This window comes from Jaculus jaculus, unplaced genomic scaffold (assembly GCF_020740685.1).
Source record: "Jaculus jaculus isolate mJacJac1 unplaced genomic scaffold, mJacJac1.mat.Y.cur mat_scaffold_34_1_3701052_arrow_ctg1, whole genome shotgun sequence".
Lineage (NCBI taxonomy): Eukaryota > Metazoa > Chordata > Mammalia > Rodentia > Dipodidae > Jaculus > Jaculus jaculus.
In genome coordinates, this window is record NW_025423490.1 from 2,709,590 (window position 1) to 2,731,503 (window position 21,914).

The 21,914-nt window shown below is 43.6% G+C and overlaps 2 pseudogenes; both read left to right on the forward strand.

The window, feature by feature from the left end:
- Positions 1 to 1,309: 1,309 nt before the first annotated feature.
- On the forward strand, positions 1,310 to 12,492 carry LOC123453249 (annotated as a pseudogene).
- A 743-nt stretch (positions 12,493 to 13,235) lies between these two features.
- Positions 13,236 to 13,938, forward strand: LOC101609649 (annotated as a pseudogene).
- Positions 13,939 to 21,914: the final 7,976 nt, after the last annotated feature.

Genomic DNA, 21,914 nt, shown 5'->3' on the forward strand with positions numbered 1-21,914 from the left:
TTTTAAGAGACTGGGGAAGTTTTCTTCAATTATCTTGTTAAATAAGTTCTCCATGCCTTTGGTCTGAAATTCTCCTTCTGGTATTCCAATGATTCTGATATTAGGACGTTTAAGTGTATCGCACAATTCCCTCATGTTCTGTTCACAGGAACTTTTGAACTTACTGAAATTTTTGATCTCTCGAACTATTTCTTCCATCTTGTCTTGTGCTCCATTTCACTGACTCCATTCTTGAGAGCCTCTAGAGAATTTTGGACTTATTCAATTAAGTTTGCATTTTCTACTACTTTTCTTTGTATGATTTTCATCCCTCTCTCAAGCTCCCTTTTCTCATCATTCTGTGATTTCTTTGATGATTCTTGGAATTCATCCTTGCATTTCTTTATGTCTTCATTTAGTATTGCCTGCTGATTTTTAAGGTCCTCTGTTTTTTCACTTTCCCTCAACTCTCTTAGCTCTCTTTGAATTCCTTCCAGTGTTTTATATTGCTCTAGCTTAGTAATGGTAGCATCCACATGATTACTGGTCCTTTGTTGCTTTCCTGCAAGTTCTAGCAGTAGGTTGGTCAGGGTTGCATTGCTCATAGCTTCCACTTGATGTTCTGATCCTAAACATTCTTCTATGTTTTGGTTAGATATAATCCTTATTGGACTGGGTGATCTATCTGGATTTTCTTGCATTTTATTTTTCATGTTATTTCTTTTGCACTGTGGTCTCCCCATGTCAGTGTATGGGTGGATAGGTGGGTGGACCAGCCTGGGCTCTAGCTCAATGAGAATGCAAGGCAGCTTGGGGCACTTGCCAAGCAGACTGGGTTTTTGCTCTCTCTTGCCAAAGCAGCCTATTTACTGTGTAACAGGGTCACCAAAGTTGCCTGAATTCTCACCCATTAATGCACCAAATCTGCCTGCCTTTGAGGTTGGAAGGGGACTGAGGTAGCAAACCCTGAAGCTGCCCGAACTCTGGCTGGGAACACTGGACTTGCAAACAGTCTGCGCTCTCCTGCCACAGGGGAGTGGGGGATGGGTGGCGACAGACAGGTAGGGGATAGCACCTGAGCTGGTGCTAGTGACTCAGTGTGGGCTTGTGTGGCCCTTGCTGTGGGACTGGGCCCACTGCACGTGCAATTGTAGTGCAGAGGTTGCTGCTGTGGGCACAGGATCAGGGCACAGCAGAGGCTGGCCAGCAGGCGTGTGATCGGAGCACAGCAGCGGGGGGTCTGGCAGCCACCTAATCACAGCAGAGGTGGTTCCTGCGGGTGTGTGAACTGAGCACAGCATGGTGGGCTGGCACGCATGATCAGAGCACAATGGCGGAGGTCCCCACGCAGTGGAGGTCTCAGCGGGTGTGTGATCAGAGCACAGCGCAGCAGGCTGGCAGGCACGCCATTGGAGCACAGCCGCTTGGGGGGCAGGGCACAGTGGCTGTATGGGGGTGGTAGACTACCCACTAGAGAGGGGATCTGCGATTCCCTGTTTTTCCACACTCTGTGCCCTCCCACTGGCAAGAAGACCCTGATAACCCTTAATTTCTTGCCTTTCTTTCCCCAGTATTTGCAGCGTAGCTAGGCGGTCACATCTTGGCTGGAAGTCTAGTCCTTAGACTTTTGTTCCCCTGATTGAGCTCTTTCTGACCTCAGTTGTTTTTCCTTAAAGATTATTGGTAAAGAGTCATAGTTTGCTGCAATTGCCACCATTCAGAAAAATTAGTCATAGAACAATTTTTTACATTGTTCCAGAAGGTTCATTGTTTCCTCCTCAGTGTACTATAAACCATGGCTAACTTTCTTTAAGGTCTTTAAGGAAAACAATTATTTATGACCAATTTTCTTGTTTTTCCAATTCAATGCCAGAGCTTCTTTCAGATACTTTGACCAATGATTCACTAACATCAATTTTTGCTGGAAAAATAAACTTAGAGATTGGTGCACCAAGTGAAAGACAGAAAAAGACAAACATACAGAAAACCATAGATATCTGTAGTGCAGAGAGCCAAAGATGTTTCTGTAGAGGAGCCACACTGGACTCCAAGGAAGAAACAGCTGGGCTGGAACAGTGTCATGCGGCTCTTCAGTGCTTGATTCCTCAAGATCCTGAAATGGCGTGCTTGCTGTTTCCAGCACTGTTTCACTCCAAATCTCGACCTGCTCAAACATTGGTAGCAACACCACATGTCTGGATCCTTTATTCAGTATCTTGGCTTTACACTGACTGCTAAATTCTTTGACAAGCTTTTAGCTGGACTCACATCCTGACTCCTCCCTGGTCGTACAAGTTTGTATGGGACAACCCCTAGTCCAGCCCCAATGCCTGAGCATGCCAAAGCAGATATCAAGCCAACCAGGTTTGGGAACTCATTTTCAGTAAGACTGTAGCAGAGAGCAAAAGGCTCAAACTGTTTCTAGGGGAAAAGTCTGTAACTGTATCAAGTGGTGCAAAGAATGGGAAACTTGTGGACAGATACCATATCCACAGAATGCCGTCCAGAAAGATGCTATCAGGTTTTATTCTCTATTTCTCTCTCTCTCTTTCTCAGTGTGTGAGTCTGGCTGTCTGTGTGTAATGTAGTATTAATGTGTGCATTCATGTGTGTAGGAGAATACACCCAATGCATAAAGGTGTATAGGTTAGAGAAGGACATAAGATGATCTCTTTTATCTCTCAACTATCTTAAGACAGGGTCCCAAACATGGAATTTACAGCTTTTCAGTTATACTAGATACCCATGTCATTGCAACAATACTCCTATTGCCAATCCTTAGTGCCAGGGTTATAGCCATGTATGGCCTTGCCTGAACTTTTAAAATATATTTTTATTTTATTTGTATAGATAGTGAGAAGGAGAGAGAGAGAGAGAATGTGCACTCTAGGGCCTCCAGCCACTGCAAACAAACTGAAGGTGCATGTGCCATTTTGTGTATCTGGCTTTACGTGGGTACTGGGTAATCAAATCCCAGTCCTTAGGTTTTACAGAAAATGCCTTAACCTCTTAACAATCTCTCCAACCTCCCTTGCCTGGATTTTTAAATGGGTGCTAGGAATGGAACTCATTCTTATACAACAAACATTCACACCCTCTGAGCCATCTCTCCATCTACCTTGATGTTTCTTTTCAGCTTCCTGACTGCTTCTCATCTCAATGAAAATCCTGAGGCTGTAAAGGGCAGAAATGTGATTTTTTTCAGTTCACCCTCTCTAAGGGTACACGCCAGGGTCTGAGTGCCATGAATACATCTCAGAGCATCTGGCCTTCTCCTTGTGTGACATTGCCTTGGGTTACAGCATTACTCAGTTCCCAAGAAAGTGAACATGGTCAAGACATGAGCTTTCATGTGAAAGCACTTGTGTGTCTCCTTCCCAACTATGCAACATTGAGAAAGTCATGTACCCTTGAGTTTCCTAATTATAACAGATATAAGACACCTGAATTAACTCTCTCTAGATCTAGAGGCTCAATAAGTTCATTGCCATAGGAAACTTTCACACTGAAAAATCCAGCAAAGTGTCCAGGATTCATGAAGATTTGCCCAGGACTCCAATCTTGTCTGCAGCTCTGGCTACAGGACCAAGAAGCAGGATCCTCCCCAGACCTCAGGTCAGAATGCAATTGGCCACCACCATGAGAAAGCTGGGCTGCAACTGCCACTTCTAGTCCAGTGTACCTTGTCACACCTAAAACTGACACACAAAAGGGATGGCTTAATATGGAGATCAAGAGTACCCTGGCTCTGAGTCATCAAATACAAAATATCAACTTCAACGACAACCAAACAGACACCAAGGGGAGTCAGAGACACATGTCTACATGAAGTATCAAAGGGAGAATAGGGGCTTGCATAGTATGTGATCATGAAGGGCAGGAGTAGGAATTGCATCTGAACTCTGCAGAGGGTAAGGGCTTCCTCTGAACTGTTGAAAAACTACTGAGTGCCAAGCTGTGAGATGCAGGAAGGAGGAAGCTGGGGAGAGAAGGAAGCCTGGGTTTTCAGGAAACAACCTTCACATTCCTTTTGGAAATAGGACAACTTTGCACCCCTCCAGCTCAGCCACTTAGATAGCATCCCTTCCTGGCATGATGCCTCCATGGCCATTGTAATGACACTAATTTCTATCTATCACCTCCTGACAATGTGGAACAGCAGTCTGTTTCAGCAAATACAAAAATGCGGCTTCAGTATCTACAATGTGGCTATCATAATCTAAAGTTCTGTCCTACTACAAAATGTTTTGCAACCACTAAAACCCACCCAGCACTGGTCTGATCTTGAGGTCCTGGGAGGGAGAGGCTGCAGACAACCTGTTGGGCTGAGTGTCATTGTCCAAGTCTCAGGGATCATTTATTTGGGACACTGACATGGGGTAATGAGATAGTTCTCTAGCACTTTTCCATATATATATATATATATATATATATATATATATATATATATATATATATATATATATATAGGCTTTTAGAGGTAGGGTCTCACAGTAGCCCAGGCTGACCTGGAATTCACTATGGAATCTCAGGGTGGCCTTGAACTCACAGAAATCCTCCTACCTCTGCCTCCCAAGTGCTGTGATTAAAGATGTGCAACACCATGCCCAGGTCCATTAATATTCTTATCTGGACTAGGAAGGATGCTGTTTGCACGTCCTGGCATGTGGGTGTGATCTCACAAACTCCTGGATATGTCTCTGAGTGTTTTCACTCCATGACTTCTCATCATATGGACATACATTGAGATGCTGGGGTGCTTGGATCCAATGTACAAAGCATACAAACATACATGATATGGCTGTTATGTGATGTGTTCAGAAAGTAGATGGCAAGTAGGTCATCAAGAGGTAGTACTAAAGGAGGACAATGGGGCTGGAGAGATGGCTTAGCAGATAAGCATTTGCCTGTGAAGGCTAAGGACCCTGGTTTGAGGCTCAATTCCCCAGGACCCATGTTAGCCAGATGCACAAGGGGGCGCATGCGTCTGGAGTTTGTTAGCAGTGGCTGGAAGCCCTGGCATGCCCATTCTCTCTCTCTTTCTCTCTGTCGCTCTCAAACAAAAAAATAAAATAAACAAAAAAATTTTAAAGGAGGAAAATGATGATAAGGAAAATTTATGTTTCATCTCCAATACACCAATAAACACCAACACACCAAAAAGTTAGGATACCCTGATTTTTGTGTTATGAAGCTTAAGAATTAAATTCTGAAAACCAGAGGGTAAGGTATAAAGAGACTTAGGGGCTCTGTTGAGTGTGGAAGTTTTGAAACTCCTCTAGTTGGTCTGAGGTGCACTGAACATTCATTATTGGAATGCAGGAAGACAGTCCTGGGAGACAATTTTTTAGAAAAAATTAGATTGAGAGAAGGAAAGATGAGGAAACACTGAGAGCTCCTGCCACAAGGGAGATAAGTGAGGTTAAATACCACTGTGTGACCAAAGTTTCAATCATTTATAGATTCTGAGTGAAGATTCAGTTAATCAACCATAATGCCAAGTTTGGAGCCTGTATTTAACCACAATGCCAAGATCAGATTTAAAACTTCCAGGAATGCTCCTTCCCAGGGAGGGGCTCAGGTTGTTTATGGACAAAGAGGTCTAGGGACCTCCTTTAGCAGTAAGTGATGAGAAACCAGGCCCTTCTGTGTTCTCTAACAAAGTGGAGACTACAAAGCCAAGCCCAAGAACATATCTGCTTTTTAATTTTGGATGCCCAATCACCCTAAACTGCCTCAACTACACTTTGAAAAAGTAATCCTAATTTCTGTTACGGAATTGGGGCCATGACCAACCTGGCTTTTTCATGCTGAGAGGAGTTATTTGCTGTGGCAGTTGGGAACCTTCTCTTGGGGGTTGAAGGGACATTGGAACTGCATTGGTGGAGTGCAGGAAGACAGCCCTGGAAGATAATGTTAAGGAGAAAGAATGAAATCAAGGAGTTAAGGGGTAGTTGGCACATCCCAGACAGGAAGTCTTAGTGTTTTCATTCTTGTAGATTTTTATGCCTTGGAGGCAGATCAAGGGAACCCAGGTACAGGGAGGTAGATTGTCTCAGGACACTCTGAGTGTGAGCTGAGTGAAAGCCAAAGGAGCTAAGTTTAAAACAAGTTTAGTATAGAATATCTGATTAACAGAATATTTATTAGGATTCTTATATGTATAATTTTATATGCTGAAAATGTTGAGGTCTCATTTTAGAACTGTGTACCCAATTGTATGATCTATGCTTGTTCTTGTAAAGCAGATGATACATTGTCAAAATATGTGAATAGCATTTGACCCTGATGTTGGCATGGATATCACTCAGTTATTGTGAGCACATCCATCTAGTCTGAGTTGTTTTGCCTGAACTGTTCATTTTGTTCTCTGGTTTTATATATATATATACATATATATATATATATATATATATATATATATATATATATATATCTTTTATTGTAATCACATTTTCCAATGTTTTCAATCCTAGGTTATAATTTTTTTTTTCAGTAAGATCATGAGTAACATGGAAAAACTTTAAGGCTCACAACTAAAGTTGGGGAAAAGTTATAACTTAAAACACTACCAATGTAGTGATATTTATGTTGAAAATAGCCATAAGTTTTGCCAATACTGCCTTATCAATGGGCAGTGGATGAAAGGACCAGATCAAAGGGTCCTAGCATGAGGAAAATAGCCATATTTCAACAATAAACAAATTATAGGCAGATAAGAAACTAAATTGTATCTGAATGTGTTGTTCGCAGTCCATGGACCCATCTTCCCAGTGAGGATATCCCCAGTTAGTTATTGAAGGATTGGAAAAGAGACAAAATATGTCATGTAACCCATGCTCTGGCACTCATGTAGGCCCTGCCCTTAATTATTGAGAGAGGTAACTTCCACTTACCCAGCCGTTCTCCTCTTTGGGTGAGAGCACAAACTGCCTGCTGTGGGCCCTCACTTTCATGTGCACATTCTGAGTTTTCATGGCTCTGAGGTGCTGACTCTTAGAATAGCTTGCCTATAGTCTCACCTAGTATCATCAGGGCAGTCTTCCTCATCTCATGGTTTAGGAATCCCTGACTGAGAACAGAAACAAAGCTATTTTTGAACATGGGCAATGAAATGTCACTGCTGGTATCAGTACATAATATTGTGCAGTCCATCAGAAAAAAATCAGCAAGCTGCTTAGCTCTTCCCACTCCTCCACATAAAATTCACAGATTGGGGCACATTTCTTTGTATTACCAACCTTGATGATTATATTTTCAGTTATAATTGTTTACATGACCACTCTCTGAAAAGGATGTTGTGCTTACAACGAACTGTTGTTTCATCTCACTCCATATTTCTGTCATGTACCAATTTGGGGGGAAACATTAGAAGAAATCAGCAGCTTTTCAGAGAGGTGGATGTTGGTGAGAGCATACAGGTCGGTGTGCCGCTTCAGGATGCTGGGCAAAGGGAGAAGAGGGAGGCTTGTTTCCCTACAGGACTTTCATATGTGCACCCAGGGTCACATGATATGCATCATCCAATATAATTTGTGGCTGTGTCTCTTGACAGTAAAAATGCCCTCTCTAGTTCAAACCTGCTGTAGCCCCAAGGTGGCCTCGAACTCACAGTGATCCTCCTACCTCTGTCTCCTGAGTGCTCAGATTAAAGGTGTAGGTGGACACACCCAGCCCTTGTCAATGGAAGTTTTGCTTGCTCAAAATATTTCAGACTCATTGTAACCATGTGTGTTCTTTGGATTCAATTACAGATTTATAGATTTTTCAATGTGATCATGGGGAAAACAATCATGAAAAGCCATAGGGCTCACATGAAAAGGGGAAAGATGGGTGGGAAAGATGGCTTAGTGGTTCAGACTCTTGCCTGCAAAGCCTCAGGACCCAGGTTCGATTCCCCAGTACCCACATATGTCTAATAGACAAGGTGGCACATGCATCTGGAGTTCGTTTACAGTGGCTGGAGGCTTGGCATGCTCATCTTCCTTCTCGATTTCTGGGTGTGTGTGTGTGTGTGTGTGTGTGTGTGTGTGTGTGTGTGTGTCTATCTGAAGTAAATAATAAAATACTGAATGAAAAGGGAGGGCCTCTGCAGCTCTGTCCAGTCAGTGCTCCTCCAGTTCCCAGTTCCACTATGGCCAGGGCCATGCTCACCACCCTGCCCTGGAGCAGCAGAGGCAGCAGGAGCCCTGGAAGTGAGAATTTCCCCCCTCGTGCTGGCTGGCCATGGCAGCATCTTTGCATTCATGCCACCAATTCCTCATCTTCCACTGTCCCTACCTGGCCCATAACTCACCCTTGCCATAGCCATCAACACTGACTATCTCTTTCTCTTCTCTTCTTTGTCATGAGCTATCTGCTGCTGATGAGTTTCCTCAACCTCAACCCTGCATCCTGCCTCAGGCCATCATCTGTGAAGCAGACTATCTGAAGAAACAGATCAACAACACACACAGCTCCATGTACCAGCCGCCCACTCAGACACAAGAGGTGCTGATCATCAGGCAGGTTAAGAACTGCTTCGTCTGCAAGATATAAGATGTTCTGGCCACACTGTTTGACCACCACTGCCCCTTGGTCCAACTGTGTTGGGATATGAAACTACTGCTTCTTCTGTGTGCTATTTCTCTCCCTCTCAGTCCTCACAGCTTTCATCTTCATCTATTTAGTCACCCTCCTGACACTATGCTCTCAGAGAAGCAACTTCCTCCCCATTCTGAAGGAGACACAAGCCTGCATGCTGGAGTGGGTGGTCTGCCCCTTCTACATCTGGTCCATTTTGTACCTCTCAGGGTTTCACACTTACTTCCAACCTGACACCTAATGATGATGTCAAATGATTATCCATCCTGCAGGGTGGCTAGGCCTCTGTCAACCCACCAACAATAAAGATATTACTACTAGATGCTGTGCTGTGCTCTGAGGCCCCTGATTGACTGAAGGAGATTTGTGCAGTCTGACAAGGTGTTATCTTCACCTACCAGAAGCAATGAGCCAGCCTGTGGAGCCAAGCCAGACATAATCAATTTGTATCTTTTAAAAAAATGTTTATATATGCATTTATTTATGAGAGGGAGGCAATGGAGAGAGAGAGAGACAGACAGACAGACAGACAGACAGACAGACAGACAGATTGGGCATGCCAGGACCTCAAGCCACTACAAACAATCTCCAGAATAATGTACCCTGTTCATCTGGTTTACAAGTGTCCTGGGAAATCAAACCTATGTCCTTAGGATTCAGAGGCCAATGTGAAAGCATCTCTCCAGCCCCCTAATCCATATCTATATCTATATCTATATCTATATCTATATCTATATCTATATCTATATCTATATCTATCTATCTATCTATCTATCTATCTATCTATCTATCTATATATATATATAAAATATTCTATGTTCACTTTTTATTTTAATTTAATTGTTCTATGGTTTCAATCACAAGTTATACATTTTTATTTCACTAAGATCATGGGGAGAAGTAACATGAAAAAGCTTGAGGGCTCAAAACCAAACTGGAATAAAAAATATAACTGAAAACATTCCCAATGTAGTGGGATTTAGGGTGAAAATAGACATTATGCACACAGACATTGGCTCTTCCCCATTAACTGATGGCTACCTCCCCCCAATGCATTACCCATAATCCCCACCAAGAAGCATCCCTTTGGAGGGGGGAGGACACAGAGGAGGCTACCTATGGTAAAAACAGCCATTTAGCGTAGAATATCTAAGGATTAACAGAATTTCTACTATGATTCTAATAGGTATAATCTTTTTATGCTGGGAACTTTGAGGTCTGGTTTTAGAACTGTTTACTAAATTGCATGGTCTATTCCTGTTCTTATAAAGCAGGTGAGACATTGTCAGAATATATGAATATCATTTGAACTTGACTGTGGCATGGATATTGTTCAGTTGTTGTGAGCCCATCCATCAAGTCACTGACTGAGCTGTGATATCGAAGCCTTCTACCTTATTATCTGCCTACAATTTCAGTTGAGTGCTTAAGAACAAATTAGTCTTCAAAAATTTTAACTTTACTTGCACTCTTGAAGGTCAGTTGTGGCCCTTTAGGGGAGACATCTTAGGACTTGGGAGCAGTTTCATGGCTCTGAGCATTTGCACTACCCGCTGAGACAAGTCAGTCATGCTAACCATGAGGTCCTCCTTGGAAGCATTGAGGATTTCTCCTCTGTTATGACTCTCCTCTTGAAAATTGTCCACTGATTTTTTTTCAGTGCAGTCTCTGGGTGTCCTTGTCCTCCCTAATCAAGAATGAAAATGACTTATCAAGGTTGTAGAGCAAGCTAGAAGGCCCATCCATCATATCTTGTGGACTTTTAACCTGGAGGGGTTAGAGACCAAAATATTTAATTTAATTAACAATGAGTACATCATCAAATTCCTCATTGGTTTTGGCTGTTATTTATGTCTTGTTTTTGTGCACACAGAAGAGAAATGGGACTGTATCTGTTCCCTTTGCCTTTAGCAAAATAGGTGTAGTTTAAAAATGGTATTAAAAACCTTACATTATTTGTAACATACAGGTAAGGGGAATTTTTACATTATTTTAGAAAGAGAGAGAGAAGCAGATAGAGAGAGAAAACAGGTGCTACAGGGCCTTGAGCCACTGCAGTCAAACTACAGATACATGTGCCACTTAGTGCATATGGCTTTAGCTGGGTACTGGGGAATTGAATCTGGTTCCTTTGTATTTGCAGCAAGCAACTTAACTGCTAAGCAACCTCTCCAGTCCTAATTCGTATTTGTTTTCTAAAATGGCAGAGTGTGAGATAGAGAGAATTGGCACGCTAGAGACTCTAGGCACTCTAGACAAGTGCTGCCTTGTACACATGTGTGATCTTGTGTGTATGCATGAGCTTGTGCATTTGGCTTATATCCTTAGGTTTCTCAGGCAAGCACCTTCACCAAAAAGCCATCTCTCCAGCCACTGATATCTATTTCTAAAAATATTTATTTGTGCATTTATTTATTTGGAAGAGAGAGGCACATACAGAGAGACAGAGAATGGGCATGGCAGGACTTCAAGCCAGTGTAAACAAACTTCAGAACGATGCATCCTTGTGCATCTGACTTACATGGGTCCTGGGGAATCAAACCTGTGTCTTTAAGTTTCACAGGTCATTGCCTTAACTGCGAAAGCACCTCTGCATCTATGTCTATATCTATCTATACATATAATGGATTAGGGGGCTGCAGAGGTGCTTTCGCAGTTAAGGCAATGACCTGTGAAACTTATATACATACACACACACACACACACACATATATATATATATATATATATATATACAAAATAGATTCCATATTTCTATTTTTATTTAATTGTTCTATGACTTAAATCACAGGGTATACATTTTTATTTCACTAGGCTCATGGAGAGAAGTAGCATGCAAAAGCTAAGGGCTCACAACAAAAGTGATGTAAAATTTGTAACTGGAAACATTACCAAAGTAATGCCATTTATGGTGAAAATAGACAGTTTTACCAATACTGCCATGCAAAGGACAGTGGATGGAAGGACCAGAAGATCAAAGGGTCCAAGGGTGAGGAAAATAATCCAGATTTCAACAGTAAACAAACTCTTGGCAAAATGAAACTAAATAGCATCTGCATGTGTTGTTTTCACTCTATGGACCTATCTGCCCAGTGAGTATGTCCCCAGTTAAGTATTGAAGGAGTGGGGAGGATCACTGATCAAAGAGACAGCAATATGCAACCAAACCCATGATCTGAGACTCATGGTGGCCTTACCCTCAATTGTTGAGAGGTTCAAGCATCCACTTACCAGGGGTTCTCCTGATCTGGTGGGGGCACAAACTGCCCACTGTGGTCCCTCAGTTTCCTGTGCACATTCTGAGTTTGCATGGGTCTTGTGATGCTGAAGCATGGAGTGGCCTGCCTCTGTCCTCATCTCCACAGTGTCAGTCCAGACTTCCTTGGCATATGGTTTGGGAATCCCTGACTGAGAACACAAAACTATTTTTGAACATGTGACATGAAATTTTACTGCTGGTATCAATACATACTATTGTAAAGTTCATCAAAACAAGTCACCCAGCTGCATAGGTCGTCCTACTCATGCTGTAGAAATTCACAGATTGGGCCATATTTCTTTGTTTATCAACCTTGGTGATCATGTTTCCATTTATAATTATTTACATTAACACTCTATGAAAAATATGTTGTGTTTACAATGAAATAGTATTTTATCTCACTCCATACTAACTCTCATGTGTCATTTATTTTTGTGGGGCAGGGTGGAATTAGAAGAAATCAGCAGCTGCTCATAGAGGTGGATGCTGGAGAGAACACACGGGTCAGCGTGCTGCTTCAGGATACTGGGCGAAGGGAGAAGAGGGAAGCTTGTTCCCTACAGGACCTTTACGCTGTGCACTCAGGGTCACACTCTATGCATCATGCAATCTACTTGGAGGCTGTGTCTCTTGATGGTAACAATGTGCCTTGTGGTTCAAAACTGCTGTAGTGCTAAGCTGGCCTGAAACACAGTGATCCTCCTACCTCTGCTTCCTGAGTGCTCAGATTAAAGGTGTGTCAGGCACAATCAGCCCTTGTTAAAGGCAGTTTAGCTTGCTCAAAATATTTCATATTTATTGTACTCACATTTGTTCTGAGCTTTAAATCTCAGGTTATGGGTTTCTCAAGGCAATTGCAGGAAAAAAAAAAAACTAGCATGACAAAGCCATAGGGCTCACATCAAGAAGCAGAGGAGGGTCTGTAAAGATGGATTAGCAGTTCAGACTCTTGCCTGTGAAGTCTAAGGACCCAGGTTCGATTCCCCAGTGCCCACAAAAGAATGAAAGACAACAAAGTACTTACATCTGAAAATCATTTGCAGTGGCTGGAGGCCCTGTTGTGTCCATCTTCCCTCTCTGCCTGTCTCTGTCTCTCTATTTCTCTCTCTGTCTCTGAAGTAAGTAAATAAATAAACTAAATATTAAATAAAAGGGGAAGACCTCCACAGCTCAGTCTAGTCAGTGCTCTTCCAGCTCCACTATGGCCAGGGCCCACACCCACTACCCTGTACTGGAGCAGCAGAGGCAGCGAGAGCCCTCATGGTGAGTGGGAGGCATGCCCCTCATGCTGGCTGGCCATGGTGGCATCTGTACATTCATGCCACCATGCAATCTGTCACACTCCACTGGTCTGGAAACTCACCCTGGTCATCCCCATCACCACTGATGACCTCTTCCTCTTCTCCTCAATGTCATGAGCTGTCTGCTGCAAATGAGCTTCACCAACCTATGAGTCCTGCCCTGGGCCACCATCTGTAAAGCAGAGGATCTGAAGTATCAGATTCCTAGCACTGGCAGCTCCACACAGCGGCCACCCACTCAGATGGAGGAGGTGCTGATCATCTTATCATCGGACAGGTGAAGTACAATTTCACCTGCAAGATGCAAGATGTTCTGGCCACTCCACTTGACCATGCCTGCCCCAGGGTGGACAACTGTGTTGGGAGCTGAAACTACTGCTTCTTCTATGTGCTTGTTCTGTCTCTAACACTCCTCAGGGCCTTCACTTTGCCTGTGTGGTCACCTGCCTGACAATGCACTCTCAGAGAAGCAACTTCCTCTCTGCTTGGAAGGAAACACCAGCCAGTGTGCTGAAGTTGGCGATCTGCCTCTTCTCGATCTGGTTCATCCTGCACCTCTCAGGGTTTCACACTTAACCTCTAACCTGACAATTAAGGATGACATCAAACCCTTCTCCAGGAAGAGGGGCAGTGAGGCCTCTGTTGACCCCTACAGCCATAAAGGCACTACCACCAACTGCTGTGCTGTGCTCTTAGGTCCCTAATTGACTGGAGGGGATTTGTGCAGTCCAACAAGGTGTGGCCCTCGACTATCAGAAGCAACGAGCCAGCCTGTGGAGCCAACCAGACACCACCATGGTTGGAGGCCACCCCTGAATGTGGCTCAGCATCTGCCACCTGCTGGCCTGACTTCTCCTTCACACCTACCTGCTGCCATTCACACGTTCAGGGACCCTCCCCAATGCCAGCAAGGCAAGCAGGGCTGCAAAGACTGAGGGTTTTACATATTTCCTTCCCATCCTCCATGGTTTTCCCTGAACTGTTCCCTGGCTATATGTTCTTCTCCCTAGACCCAGGTGCCCATGGCCTTGGGCCCTAGATTCCCCAGGTCCACCAGCTGATCTTTGGCAGGGGTGAAGGAGAGCCACAGCATCTGCAGACGACTTCCAGTCTTTGCCTGTGCCTAGGTAAACCCTGTGTGACTGAGGTTGTGGACTGAACAAGGCCTCTGCTGTGCCAGGGATCTCAGGAACTGACTGCTGAGCAGTCGGCTTGAACCGTGGGCTGTGGAGGGGACAGCTCTGTGGGCTGCTTTGGTTTAGGGGCTCATGTGTTGTTCTGCTAGTGAGCATTGTTCTTTTAGTGGACTGTTTCTTGGGTTTGGGGGATTTGTATGGATTTGGCCAATAGTACAGAGCTGAGGTGCCAGTGGGGAGAGCAGGGATAGGAGGATGGGCAGCCTGTGTCAGAGGAAACCACGCCAATCAGCCAGACTCCCAGACCCTCAACTCCTGTAGATTCCTGGGCAGGCAGCACAGAATCAAGGGAGGACTTGTCCTGCCCTGCCTAAGGAGACTCTCTAAGGGACCCCACCCCTATGTCTTTAACAGGCTTGGGTAGAGATGTGCAGGTTATGTCCATCCTGCCAATACCTGAAATGGGTTCAGTAATATTGGGTGTTGCGCAATTTTATAGATCTCTTTTCTACATAGCCGTCCATACACAACAATACAATGTTAACCATGTTGCTGCGTATTCAGTGCCAAGTAGTCTATCAGAGGGTTAACTGGTTTTGATAAATTTATTGCTAGGAGACCTTCTATCTGTGAATGGTTATGTGAGTGTGCACACACATGCACACACATGTGTGTGTACTTACACGTGCCCCTGTATAAATGTGGCTGGCCCCCATATCCCCTGGGCTGCCCACATCCTCATTCCTCCCTTGGGTTCAAACACATTCAGATTTACAGGACAAGGAGCAGGTGCATTGATCACAATACTCCTGGGCTCATGTTGGGGGTCAGGCCTCATTCTTTAATCTGTCCTTCCTTCATGAACCTCAGGCAAACACTGGCTTGGGACTCTGTCAGTCAGGCCCCAGGTTAGGCTTCCAGCTGACACCTGCTCAGCAAACTGAGACTGGGTGCAGTGGTGGCTCTGGGAAGCTCCTGCCATCCTACAAGCCATGCCTCCTCCTTGTGCTCTGCTCTGAGTGGCCCCACTGCCAGGGACTAGAGGACAAGGTGTTGCTATCAAGTGAGAAGAAAGAATGAAGGAGCAAGGAAGGAGAGGAGGTGAGTGCACGTAGGCTAGAAGCTCAGAGCACGGCCTGGCTCTGCTAGGACCTATTGTTTCTAACAGACTACATAGAACATCGCTCCCTTAGCCATGCAGAGGGGCTGAATCCCTTGGAAAATGACATAGAAAGTCACTATATCTTACCCTTCCTCACTCTAGAGGCCCGTGGGTCACAGACAGAGCATGGAAGAGGTGGTCACAGGCAGAGTCTTGGGAGGAACAGCCTCCTCCCTGCCTGAGAGCAGTGGACCATCCTGAAGTGGTAGTCCTAGGAGGTAGGGAAGAAGATAGGCAGAGGAGGGTTCTCACACCTTTCTGTCTTTATTTAAACCAGCATTCTTTGTTTTGCTTGTAGCAAAAAAAAAAAAAAAAAAAAAAAAAGACCTGAAAGATTGTGGAAGAAGGGGAGAGGAAAAACAGTTGGCATTATGCCAGTAATAGTCCACATAGGGAAAATCTTCATTAAAATGCATTAAGCACCCACAACTCAGAAGTCAGTGTGTGGCCATTTCTCTTTATTGTTAGCCCTTCCTATTTTTCTGCAGTGCTTTCCTGGCATCGACACACAGACCTATCTTTGAACTGTGTGCTTCTGGGCTGACAGGAGGGATTTCTTTTGAGATGACAAGACCCAAGGCTGCTCCTCCTCTCAAAAAGAAGACTACAGCTGATGCAATTATCATCTAATCCAATTGAGTCAAGCCAATCACATGATCTAATCTTCTTTAGGGACAGTGCTTTGGAACATGAGTCCAGGTCTTAACTTATATGGAAATGTGCAAATAGAATGTCTGGGGATGTATCTCAGTGGTATAGTTTCGGCCTCATATGCATATAGCCAAGTGTTTGAAACAAGAACCACATCAGAAGAACGAGATTCAGGAGGCAGAACCACAAGGTGCATTCTGGCATCAGGAGACACAGCTACTAACCAGATTTAGAAGAGTTCAGCCATGGGGCCCTGGGGGCAAGTACAAAAGTTTATGACCATGCAAGTCTCCTACCCTATATTTTACAAGCATCCTGAAAGCAAGACAATACCCTAAGTGCTGTCTCCAGCATCTACTTCTCTCAGAACCTACACAGAGAACTCATGAAGATGTATTTATGGTATAAATCCAACAGTATTATCTTTGTTGATTTTTTTTTTTCACAAAAGGGCTCACACATTATCAATATGGGTTTACGGAAGTTTGTTATGGTCTCAACCCCATCTCCTTGGAAAACCCATCTCGTTTACACAAGATGGTGACAAGAACAAGTTAAACACTTTATATTATCACAAAGTTTCATAATTCCAAGAAATAGGTCCCAATGTGTAATTTCATGTGGGGATGTAAAACATGAACAGTTCAGTGTGATTTTGCTTGGGTCAAAACACCATATGCTTAAATCCTCTAATGAATTTCAATTTCATGTATCAAAACAATTTTTATTTCTACTCTCAGTAGCATGCAAGTCAAGAGCTGAGGCAAATTGCAGAAAAGGTCTGGGTTACACATGGGGCAGGGGGTGGCCACAGCTGAGGAGGGGATCCCCAGGTAATGTGGAGACTTGCCTCACTCACCCATGGGGTAGTGAGCCTGCATGAGATCCACGTGATGGGTTTCATTCCAGATCATTCGTCTCTTTCATCAGTGATACTTTCCAAAGACAGGCGACTGGATGGGGACCTCCTCCCTAGGAAGCCCCTAAACAGAGTGACCGAGTCTGATAATAAGAATGTATGTTTTTCTGGTGGGAGGATGTGGTGGCTATTAATATAACTATGTCCGGTCTCCTTTTTATTATGTTGAGTCTAGAACAGAGGTTCAGGAACCTGACCTCATGTTGATACTTGAGAGACTCCTGATGTTTTAGTCATGAAGTACTAATCGTCATTCCATACACAGGAGTAGCACAGAGACTGTGGGGCATTCCGCCACAGTGCCAGAACAAGGAGGCCCTGGTGAAATAAATATGAGTGCTGCTCTCACTGCTAGGCTGATACCCTCTTCCAGGCAAAGGAGAGCAGATACTGAGGAAGCCTAATCTCATCAAAGCACAAAATCAGAGACTGCATGGACACCCACACTAATGGGGAGGGGACATATGATCTCCATGGACAACAACAATTAGGAAACCATAGAAGAAAACTTCCCAGGTCCAACCCAAAGCCTTCAGCCAAAAAATGTAATTTATTTCACACCATCTCCTTCCCCTCTCAGAATGAGAAGGCATTTACATATCAAAAAACAAGACCAAGGGGATAAAAGTCAAATATCCAAAATCATTATGAGTTTTGCTGACCTTAGAAGTGCATGCCATAATTTGCCCTACTGGGGAGATAGAGGAAGGAAGATTGCTGTGAGTTCCACACCAGTCTGACACTACACAGTGAACTCAAGGTCAGCCTGCGCTACAGTGACACCCAACCTCAAAAAAAGAATAAAAAGTGAAGTAAAATAGAATAAAAGAAAAGTCACGTACATTTTATTGAGCTTACTTGGAATATCAATCCCTATGTCTTCAAAGGATTTCCTCTTGTGAGCAATTTCTCAGGTGAGGATGGAATCTGAGAAAAACTTGGAATACATGAGAACTGAATCGCCTGCAGCCATGGGATTGACATGAGATTCCTCCCCGCCCCCCTTCTTGGGTTATCCAGGCAGGGTTTCCCTCTATTTTAGGCTGTCCTGGAATTCACTCCGTAGTCTCAAAATGACCTCAAACTCATGGAGATCCAGCCACCCCAGCCGCCAGGTTCCCATGCACCATCTGGGAAGAGAGGCGTGCACATCAACACCCTGATTGGAAAGTCCCCATTTTTATCTTACAAAAACACAGGTGAGTCTGGGGTGTGGTTGCCTCAATTAGACAAACAAGCCACACCATAAACTGTTTGGATTTTGTTGTCATTCTTTTTCTTTTCTGCAAGGGCGTGACTTTGAACACATTCCTACCACTGCTACCCAAATGACACATGCCAGTGTTGGCATTAAAGGCATCAAAGGCCACACTTGACTAGAGTGAAACTGGACCTGGCAAAGCCAAAAAAAAAAAAAAAAAGTTGATAGTGTTGCCTGTTTGTCTAGTCCAGGTGGCAACTTTATCAAAGGTTTTTTTGTTTTTTTTTTTTTTGTACTCTTTCCATTTTTTGTTTGCTGTTTGTTTCTGTTGTTCTGCTTCTTTTTCGTGGTAGGGTTTCTGTACAACCCAGGCAGAGGCTGACATGTAATTCACAGACTTTAAATATATTAATAGGCCTGAGTTTCTGTTACCCTCCTGGGCCCAAACAGCCATGAGTTCAAGACCACCTTGACTACAAAGTGAGTTTCAGGTCAGCCTGGGATGCAGGGAGAACCTAAGCGGAAAAACCAGAAAAAGAAAATATTACAAGTCAATGTTGGGCTTGGTGTGCTGGCACATGCCTTTAAACCCAGCCCTTGGGAGGCAGAGGTAGGAGGATCACCATGATTTCGAGACCACACTGAGACTACATTCCAAAACTAGGTTAGCCTTGCCTAGACTGAGTCCCTATCTCGAATAAACAAAACAGAACAAAACAAAATTAACATTGGCCTCACTTCTTTTCAATCATATCTGTTTTCCTGTGCTGCTCAGTTTTAGATCTCATGAGCATGAACACTTTCCAAAATATCTAAGCAATGAAATATATTCATTTGCTATTTGGGGTGAGGAAATGTAAGTCAGAAACACACCCCCCAAGTTAGGTCCTGTACTGAGGAGACTTTTGTATTATTTACATGGTACTGGGTAGTCTTTTCTCCTAAATGTGTGGTCTTTTCAATTGCTTAATTATTCAAGACCAGGATTTGCATTGCAACTGCTGACCTGTATTGAAAATCGTCTTTTTACCACCATTTCTACAGGCATCTGTCTGCGAAATAGCCATGGGGTGTTTTTTGTTTGTTTGAATGTTTATATAAAATTTACCTATCCCATACTCAAGATCTCTGCTCTGAGACCTAACAATGATAAGAGTACTCCAAGATAAGTTGTATGAACTGTGAACGCAGCCTTTGGAAGTGTTTCTCCTGGGCCCACACTGGCATGAGATTAAACTTTCATCCTGATTCTCCTCTCAATCTCTGGTGCCATTTCTAATAGCCTCCATTTCCAATAGCACCCTAACTAAGCCTTCCTGATGACCAAACCAACCTCTATATGAAAGTCAGAGTTTTACTGACCTTGGTAGTGCATGCCACAATTTGCCGTACTAGGGACAAAGAGGAAGGAAGAATATCTGTGAGTTCCAGACCAGTCTGACAGTACATAGTGAACTCAATGTCAGCCTGGGCTAGAGAGAGACCCAACCTCCAAAAAAAAACAAAAAAAAAAAAAAACAAAGTAAAGTAAAATACAATACACTACAATGCAATATAATACAATAAAATACAATACAATACAATACAACACAATACAATACAATACAATACAATACAATAAAATAAAATAAAATATAAGTCACGTTCTTTTTCTTGAGCTTACTTGGCATTTCAATGCATATGTCCTCAAAGGATTTCCTCTTGTGAGCAACTTCTCAGGCGAGGAAGGAAGGAAGGAAGTGTAGCCAATTGATAGAGCTTTCAGGATGCAAGGAGAAAGGGAAGTGAGACAGGCTGAGTCCAGAAGGGCCTTTATACTGCCCCAGCCAGGGTCATGGGATTGCTTAAGCCAATCACATTTGACTCAATTATCTCTGTGCTGATTGGGTCTGAATTCTAGGGACTTCATCCCCTGCCTTTAATGTATGAGATACTTTATCTTAATGACACTCTAACAACTGAACTATATCCCTAGAGTTTCTGAATGTATGTTTCTGAACAAACTCAGATCTGAAGTAATGTCATGAGCCATTGTCTCAAAGAATCTGAGAACAACTTGATGGGCTTTACCCAGTTGGAATACATGAGAACTGAATCGCCTGCAGCCATGGGATTGACATGAGATTCCTCCCCGCCCCCCTTCTTGGGTTATCCAGGCAGGGTTTCCCTCTATCTTAGGCTGTCCTGGAATTCACTCCGTAGTCTCAAAATGACCTCAAACTCATGGACATCCTGCCAGCCCTGCCGCTGGGTTCCCATGCACCTTCTGGGAAGAGAGGCGTGCACATCAACACCCTGTTTGTAAGTCCCCATTTTTATCTTACAAAAACACAGCTGAGTCTGGGGTGTGGTTGCCTCAATTAGACAAACAAGCCACACCTTAAACTGTTTGGATTTTCTTGTCATTCTTTTTGTTTTCTGCAAGCTCGTGGCTTTGAACCCATTCCTACCGCTGCTTCCCAAATGACACATGCCAGTGTTGGCATTAAAGGCATCAAAGGCCACACTTGAGTAGTGTGAAACTAGACCTGGCAAAGCCAAAAAAAAAAAAAAAAAAAAAGAGTTGATAGTGTTGCCTGTTTTTCTAGTCCAGGTTGCAACTTTATCAATTTTGTTTTTGTACTCTCCATTTTTTGTTTGTTTGTTTGTTTGTGTTGTTTTGTTCCTTTTTCGTGGTAGGGTTTCTGTCCAACCCAGGCTGAGGCTGACATGGAATTCACTATGGACTTTCAGGGAGCCCTCAAACTCAAGGTGATCCTCCTACCTCTGCCGCCCGAGTGCTGGGGTTAAACGCGTGCCCCAACACAAGGCCCTCTTTTCATTTCTTAGTATAAGAAAGTCTTTCTCAACATGAAAAAGACAGAATCGGGCCGCAGGAAAGGCTGAAGTCTTAAAGGCATTTCCTAGAAACGTGTGATGACCTGTGTTTGATTCCACAAAAGCCACCTATAGCCAGATACACCAGGTGGCACATCTATCTAGACATCACTGGCAGTGAAAAGAGACCCTGGTACACCCATTCTGTCTCTCTTCTTCTCCTTGATCATAATAACAAATAAAATACTTGTTAGAAATGGACTCAGAAGTAATTAATATAATTTATTTGGTCAACATCGTTGCAGCTCATGTACAATAAGTCAGGTGATATTTAATTGTGTCAATTAGGAAACCATAGGAGGTAACTTCCCAGCTCCAAACCAAAGCCTGCAGCCTCACAATGTCATTTCTTTCACACCAGCCTCCATGCCCTCTCAGAATGAGAAGGCATTTACATGTCAACAAACAAGACCGAAGAGATAAAAGTCAAATATCCAAAGTGATTATGAAGCCGATGGGAGAGTCATGGCATCGAAATAATAATGCAAAGATGGCATAAAACTCATCAGAAACAATCCACAAGTCAACTTGACCCTGAGCAAATATTGGAAGTAGCACCATCCACACAGAAGGTGTACTCACTGGCACATCAACCAAGCTGGAGAAACTGCACAATAACCCCCAGTTTTTGGAATTTCAATTAGCCAAGTTGACAATCACAAGGCAGGTAGCATTCATTCTAGAAACGTGTCCACATTCGTGAGAAATGTGAAATATCCCAGCCCCTATCTGAGGAGCTGGAAGAAACCTCTGGAATATTAAAAGTGCGAGTTGGCTTCTAGTCCTCAACCACTCTGGAGGCAGACGCATGCAGACCTTAGGGCCCTCCTGAGCTCTGGAAGGCCT